This window comes from Crassostrea angulata, chromosome 4 (assembly GCF_025612915.1).
Source record: "Crassostrea angulata isolate pt1a10 chromosome 4, ASM2561291v2, whole genome shotgun sequence".
Lineage (NCBI taxonomy): Eukaryota > Metazoa > Mollusca > Bivalvia > Ostreida > Ostreidae > Magallana > Magallana angulata.
In genome coordinates this window covers 40516166-40524522 of record NC_069114.1, presented here as the reverse complement: position 1 = coordinate 40524522, position 8357 = coordinate 40516166, and the positions used below count along the sequence as shown (strand labels likewise).

Sequence of the window (8357 nt, the reverse complement as noted above, 5' to 3'; positions counted from 1 at the left end):
TATTTAAATTTCATATTGAATATGGAACGTAGCTAAGACAAGCGATTTATAGTTTGCTTTATGGGGACATTCGAGTTACAAGTCGTAATTTCAACCCCAATATTTTGAAAGGGTAAGGTATCTACAGCGATTTACATGAAATGAATTCCCGATTAATCATGTTGACGATGTTCGCCAAAGTCTCCTCTGAATTATTAAACTGTTTTTCTTTAAGTAATTTGGTAAATATAACCCGAATTTCGGCTCAGACAGCTGCTTGTTTTGATTAAATTAGGATGAACTTAATCTCCTGCATGCTTCAGTTTTTCACTTTGGACATCCTTCTAACTCCCCATTTCTTAAAAAATGTTGTTTCTTACCTTTGAAATGCCTACATCCAACACAATATTATAATAAAGTTGTTGATTTGTTGAATGTTTACTTTCACAAACCGGAAGTCGTACATAAAATTTCTATATTAAGTGTTGTAATTTTAACGATATTTTAAAAAATATATAACAGAATTCCTGGGGCTCGTTTCACTAAAAGGCGTAAGATACGACGAAACTAAAGTTAGGCCTTAGGGCGTACGCCAAAAGTTAGTCCGGCGTAAATTAAATTGCGTTTCACTAAGAGGCGTACGCTTGCCCGTAAACAAGCGAGCTTCTTTATATGCGCATACAGACAGACAGACAGACAGACAGACAGACAGATAGATAGATAGATAGATAGATAGATAGATAGATAGATAGATAGATACTTGTCAATTGTGTTTGCGTGAGAGAGATTGAGAGAGAGAGGACGAAAGAGAGAGTGAGAAATAGAGAAAGAGAGAGAGAGAACCGCAAAGTATTATCAAAAAAAAAAAGGTGACAAAATCACACAGCAAAACTTGCTGAAATTTTTTATTTGAAGGATATATTTGATGAAGCATATAGAATATGTTCATTCAAAATCATTAACTAACAGAACTATTTTGTTATCGATATCTACGGTGATTTCACCATGCTTCGAACACCCTTCGAATTTTCCTTTTGATCATGCGTCAATTATGGCCGGAGTATGAATATTTTCTTATTAAATTTTCTGGTTGAAAGAAAATCAGTGAATTTGTTTAAACATAGAAAATAAAGCGAATTAATGCAGTAATGAGCTATTTAACCACGGATCGGACAATATTAAGCAATGCAAGCATCGGACAACCATAGAGTAGATATAAAAAATAACGAAATTTTCTTATTTCATGGGGAAAAAATCCCAAGAGGTTCGGATAAATATATTTATTACTTTCATATTTAGATTTGTGTCAATGTAAAATGAGGAGCAAAAATGACCTAGGAAATAATTGAATAATTCCAAGGCTAATTTTTCTTTTACAAAGTTTGTTTCAGAAGTTTTTTTTCGAATTATTTAAGTGAAAGGGTACATTTTCACTTGGTTCTTTCAAATGCCAAACATTCAAATTACCTTCGTGTAAAATGTGTGTAACCAAGTTTTTAATGATGGCGTATGTTACGATGCCTATATTGCTATTTCTTTGACAATTAAATTTTTTAAATCTTGATAATTAAAGTTAATCAGTTCTAATTCAGGAATAAATTAAACAAACCATAAGTGAATGCACGTTGATTTAATTTAATTTGTAAATGTTTATCCAAAGTTATCCTATCCAAGGTAAAGATGTATGTGTCCGATATATGGTGAACTCAACATAAACAACCCTTACATGTGTACTTAGTATATTGAACGAGGCTTCATATAAAGTTTAAGTTAATATAGAGAAGGTGTATGTAACCTACAAAATAAAATCTATTTAATCTGGAGTCAGTGTTTTGCATCGGTTGTATGATAAATACATTATCTAATATTTAAAAAAAATTAAGGACTTTTGACGACTCTTAAACACTGTTGGAGCTGTCATCATATTTTAGAATTTACATTTTAAGAATGCTGAAAATACTTTTATGATTAACCTTAGTTTAACTACCTAAGCATGACACCTTTTACTCACCAAAAATGAAATAAAAAAGAGGAAAAAATTAATAAAAGTCAATAATTCACTTATAGAGTTTTAAATTTCAAAATATCGCGCTCACACATATTTTGAGGCTTTTAATCATGTTTATGAAGTGTACGAAGTTTGATAAACATGCATGCGAGGGTTTTTTTTAAGTCTTGCCAAAAGGACTGAAATAGACACGCACGTATGCACACACGCTTACACACACACACACACAAGTTGCCTGAGGAGATAAGGAAAAAGCGTCCTTGACTAAATAAGAGATACTGCTCTGACAATTACCGTGAAACTTTTTTAAATCACTTTACAGTATGAGAACTAGAACCTAAGAATATACTGTGTATGGCCTAAAATCAAGAAGTGAAACGGAAATCGATATCCTTTTTGTGAAGACAGAAACCAATGCCGTCCCTATAGTTCAATTATTTTGTTATATACAAGTGATCCTTTAGAATAAAAAGATAAGAAAATGCATTTTTCACAAAACAATTCTAAACCTCTTTCTCCTGAAACATGAAGCTTAACAACAAACAATGCGCTGTAGTAGTATGATGCGCTGTATACACAGCAAAATGTGCCACATACGTTTCACATACGTTAAACATGTGTGATACGTATGTGACCTCACGTACGTTTAACGTGATTTAAATACCACGTGTGTTTAACGTACGTTAATGAACATATGTGAAACGTATGTTACACGTGTGTTAGACATACGTGATACATTCCATACGTTTTACGTATGTGGATCCAACGTACGTTTTTTACATGAATTACATACGTATCACATGTAAATTGCTTAAAATTGAATTACTTGAATATTTTTAATTTTTCAGTTCATTCTTCATATACTTCATCTTGCTGCTTGAATCACTTCAATTGATTACTCAGTTACTTCGGTGGATCTTTGGAAACATTCATTTTGCATTTCCAGCTTCTTGTTAATCTAAAACTAGAGTTACAGAAAAAAGACAGTTTCGAGATTAAAAATGAATTTAATTCCTTGAATGATTACATTTAGATTTATATTGTTGTCATTCTTCTGTGCTTTAATAGTTTCTGGAAAAAACCCAAAGAATTTTGCATTAAATTTCATTTTATGATAAAGTAAAATTTGCAAATGCCTCGGTTGCTTTTTTATTCAACAATATTGTTAAAGAATAACAGGATCCATTTAGATTGATTTTATTGCAAATACAACATGAAGAAAGTTTACAATTGACAATCAATCGTTAATGATTTTTTCTTTTATTTGCAAGCTCTCAGAGAGAGAGAGAGAGGGGGGGGGGAGCAAAATAGAAGGTCAATCACAAGTATTAATTTGACAAAATAATTTTTACCTCTAGTATATTCATCCTGATTTTTGTCCACCTCCAACTTCTTCCTTTTTCATGTTTTCCCATGACAATGCTTGTTTGAACTTCTTTCTAAAATATTAATACAAACTTAAGTACATACAATCATTAGAGTTTTTTAAATACACGATAAAAAATATAATTTATACATGTAAGTGGAAAACAACGTATACAGGTAAATATTTTTTTATGCAAATAAGCTTGAATCATTTGGGTGAAATGAAATTCTAAAGTACACTTACACATAGTTTCACATAGTCCCCAGAAAAGTGTGTGTGTGTGTGTGTGCATGCATGGGGGGGGGGGGGGGGGCAACTCCTTGATAATTCACTTTTTATATGAAAATTTAAGAAAAATCTTTGCTGCAACAAAAAAAAATAAGGGGGTAACTGGATACATGCCTGTATCAATCCTTATCTAAATTGAATTACCTTAATCTGTCACTAAATTAGCAAACACATTGCAACTGTCTTTGAACTCCGCGAAGAACTTTTGGATCCTGGATCATTCATTACAAATTTTAAATCTTCAGGCTACATCAAAACAGATCTTTGAAACTTCTGTATTATATCCATTTGCTACAAAATATAATACATGCATTAGATAATTAGATATATCAAAATTTTTCACTTACTTACTAAGAAATACAAATGTACATGTAGGTGTCATGCAACAGATTATCATTAATGATCCTGAACACCCAGTGACTTCTACTCTTAATGAACTATGTCATAGAAATCCATACCTTTGAGTTATTTATTAGGTTGGATTTGTATGGAAAAAAAATTCCCAGCGGTGTTGATGACCCTTAAAAAATGTTTAAATTGTGAAATGCAATGGTATGTGTACTTACATTATGATTTTATCAATTCAAAGAGACATCTGTCATTGACTGTGTTAGCTAGTTGGTGTCCTCTTCCAGGGATATGTCAAGCAGCCAATGCATGCCTATAAAAAAATTTCAATTACCATGCAATAAGAATACAACTTAATAGAGGCAATTCAATAATCATTTCACTTAGTTGCAATGGAAGACCTACTCGTTACTTTGCATAGGCTTTGCTCTAGTTTTTCTCTACTTTCAAATATTTCAGTTTTCAAATGAGTCTTATCCAAGATCGACATATATTTTATGGGTTTTAATAAGTATTGGTTCTTCTATATTAACTAAACCAAATAGCTGCTTAGTTGTAGCTCTCTTGGGAAACATCATTTTTATCGTCATTAATTCCACCCGAATTTTCCCGGAGAACACAGTTACAGCTCCGTGCTACATGTTTACTCTATTGACATCGGTAATTGTACGATATAATTTTCAAATGCAAGTAAATAAAAACGAATGCTTGACAATCATTACCTCTGCTAAATCCATCCTGCAGTTCGATCTTCTGCCTCCGTGACGTAAAAATGTGACGTATATTTTGTCATCGACAAAACTAAAACCGATTTCGTATTAATTCCGGATTCGTTATCGACTTAATTTTAAGAAGACAAGTGGCTTCTGTTAATGAAACAACTTTATTTATGCATAGTTTAAACCAATAAACACGCACAGTAGCAAGGCCTTTCTTCACACATGTTCACATGCATTCCTTCAGAGACATGAGTGATAAAGCAACATCACACATGTACATGCAGATCATGCGCGGATCCAGAATTTTTTTTTCCGGGCGGGGGGGGGGGGGGGTCCGAAGGATAATTGTGTTTGCCCGGGGGGGGGGGGGGGGGATCCGAGGCATACTTGCGATAATTTTACCGTGTAAATTTCATTAACTTTTATTTTCCGGGGGGGGGGGGGGGGTCCCTCCGACCCCCCCCCCCCCCCCCACCCATTAGATCCGCGCATGCAGATAATTTTGATTTTGATGTAAAGTTATTCAAATGCATGCCTTCAGTTCACACATATGTAAAACATATATATTAATAGCGAGCGCAGTGAGGCGGCGTGAAGCGCCGCTCGCATAGCGAGCTCCATAGACAACGTGTACGAACGGAGAAAATTAGAGTTGAAATCTGCACATTGTTCAAAGAAATTTTTATGAGGCCACGTGAAAACGTTCTACTATCCCAGTGATCCTTTGCGGTGCATAGCAACATGATGGAACAGGAAGCGTTTCTAAGGAAAATTCTTACCTGTAAATCGCATACATCATTTGCATTTAAGGTAGCTCCATACTCGTAAAATTCTCTGAGGAAAGTTGAAAAACCGAACTGATTTCGACTTAATAGACTTAAATGTCATTAATTGTTAGAAAAAATATGCATGTCATCACACTTTTTGAGATGCCAGATAAACATAAACTAAAGCATATTTTAGCATTAGAAAAATGTAATTTTTTGTTGTTAAAAGTAAAATCTTGTAGGCAGAAATTTGTTTTTCTTGTTTAATTTTAATGTCAACTTTATCAGAAAACTAAAATTACAAAAATATTTTAAAATTAATCGTTGTAATAAGAAAAACTATAGCATTTAGACATACAACTGAGAGAAAAGTCAGAAAAAGAGTTATTTCCCCTTTGCATAGATAAAATATATAAACATTTGGAAATTTAGCTTAAAATTAAGTGCGAAAATATCTTGAACCTACCAATAATTCTAATTACATCCATGTGATTATATTCACATAAAAAAAATAAAACTATCTTGCACAATTTTTAAAGAATTCAAAGTTTTACAAAAAAGTGTGACGTCACAGAACACTGGATCTACTTTAACAATAAAAAATCCTTTTAAAAACATTAAAGTAAACAACACATATGCTTACGTAAAAAACTGTACCTATGACGTCATTTCCTTCCCCGAATTCGTCCGACAATTTACGAAAACTGTCGAGCGCAAAAAGTTAAGTATGACGTCACAGTGATCTCGCGTTTTATATTCCCGCGATACATTTAGAGGTGGATCAAGCATCTGTACTGAATGTAACGTGTAGGAAGTACTCAGTAGTCACCGTTAATACTGATACTGCGCTCGCTATTAACGGTGACTCTTTGGCTGATTAGTTTTGTTTTGATGATTTTTTTTTGCTTAGTAAATACATATGCAAGTTCCATGCTAAATTTATTGTCATATTGATCCAATCATTGTATACGTTAGGTAGGTGACAAAAAATTATTAAACAAGAAAAGTCTAATCGTTATTAGATCTACGTGTAGCCACGTCATTTTGTAATGAATAAATAAAAGAAAAAAATTAAACTGATAAAATATCTACATGTATTTGTTATAGTTGCATATGTGGTCAAACCTTTCAATAATATTGGATATCACACACTAAAAAGAGGGGGAGGGCACATATGTCTACAACGCTAATATAGCGTACAAAAATTAAAAAGATTAGAAAACAAAATTGATGTCACAGAGGAAAATAATTAAAACACCGGTAACAACAAGGAACAAAATGAGAAATAACACAGACACACAATTTATTGATTTTAATGATCATTATTAAAAGGTAAAGAAAAGATAAAAAAAAAAAATTTAAAAACCGGCTTTGTGTTTATCAAAATATTTTAATAAGTCTGTTTAACATTTTATTAATGCTCAGTGGTAGTTTTTTGTTTAAGTGTATAAGCCTAGGAAGGGACCATTGGAATAAAAGTTTGATATCTTCCGGTTCCTTGCAGTGGTAAAAGTTTTCGAGACAAAGCCACAGTTTTTTGGTTTGGTTAAGTCCACGGGTTGCATTTACCAATGATGACAGATGTATGGCTCCTTCTGCGCTCGCCCCAACGGTCACACCGTAAAACATATTATGTAAACGGTGTGACCGATGGACCGAGCGCAGATTTAACACAGTGCATTTTGATTTTTGTAGAATAAAATTTATTTGAAATGCACACAGTAGGATCCGCCTGGTTGCCTACTCAAAGCATTAGCCAAAGTTTAACGAAACGTCGCGTGCTCAGTCTACATTATGACGTCATGTTTCAAACGTAATACACGTTTTGTCTTCGGAAATAGCCGAAGAGAGTTACGTTATTCACGCTTCCACGCCCCGCCCACCGATGGCAACCAAAATCACGTGACTCTATACTCCGACAAACTTTGTAAACAACATGGCGGGTGATTTAGAACTCGTCCCCGAACTTTTTTTTTATTTCTTCTTTCATTTTTAATCAATTTAATTCATATAAATGCCGCGGTAATAAAACTGAATACTTTATTCAGTATCTAAAAGACCAGTTCCCTGATATTAATGTTTTTATATTCCATCTGATAATTTGGTAAGACATACATAGAACTAGTCGTGTTTCTTGACTGAAGCACTATTGAAACTTATCCCGTGTCCTCTTTTATTTCTTTTGATTCAAATGAACTTCTATTTAAATACTGGAACATTTTAATCGAGTTTAGGGGCATCAAACATCGATAAGTACCGGTCAAACAATGATCGAATTAACTTTTTAAAAACAAAATGGCTGCCAATATGGCGGCGCCCATGGCTGGAAGAAATTTTTTTTGGCCTTAGTACCCCTGATTGAACTTTCATTTTTCAATGATTTTTTCATATATACGTGTTACCATTAATCCTCGCTTCGCGAGGCGGGCTTCGCCCGCCTCTCGCTGCGCTCGGTATTAACGCACGTGTAACATGGTTTTTAGAACTCATGTTAACCATGTGTTTATTAACATATGTGTAACATGTGGTTGAGATCTACATATGTAAAACATGTGATTCACATATGTTTAACATAATTATGTAAAATCTAACGTATGTTAAACATATGTGATGTTGAACGTTTGTTATCACACGTATGTTAACCATGCGTTTCTCAACATATGTTTAACGTACGGTTTGACTTCACATGTGTGTAACGTATGTTTAACGTATGTTGTACGTGTGTTAAGTTCAAACATATGTGAAACGTATGTGGCACAATTAACTGTGTACAAAAATGATACGAAAAACACGACATGATACTCATTTTTGTTTAATGAGTGGTAAGGTTATTTAATTTAAGGAAAATGGTTATTTTCATATGCATATCTATAACATTCACA

General features: G+C 33.4%; 2 long non-coding RNA genes across 2 annotated transcripts; both read right to left on the bottom strand.

The window, feature by feature from the left end:
* Positions 1–2974: 2974 nt before the first annotated feature.
* LOC128179557 (uncharacterized) lies at positions 2975–3872 on the bottom strand. The gene is made up of 3 exons (XR_008243099.1): positions 3786–3872; positions 3340–3426; positions 2975–3058 (listed from the first exon to the last, which is right to left on the bottom strand). It is a non-coding gene; the product is annotated as an uncharacterized LOC128179557 (long non-coding RNA).
* A 4-nt stretch (positions 3873–3876) lies between these two features.
* On the bottom strand, positions 3877–4828 carry LOC128179556 (uncharacterized). The gene is made up of 3 exons (XR_008243098.1): positions 4712–4828; positions 4208–4302; positions 3877–3932 (listed from the first exon to the last, which is right to left on the bottom strand). It is a non-coding gene; the product is annotated as an uncharacterized LOC128179556 (long non-coding RNA).
* Positions 4829–8357: the final 3529 nt, after the last annotated feature.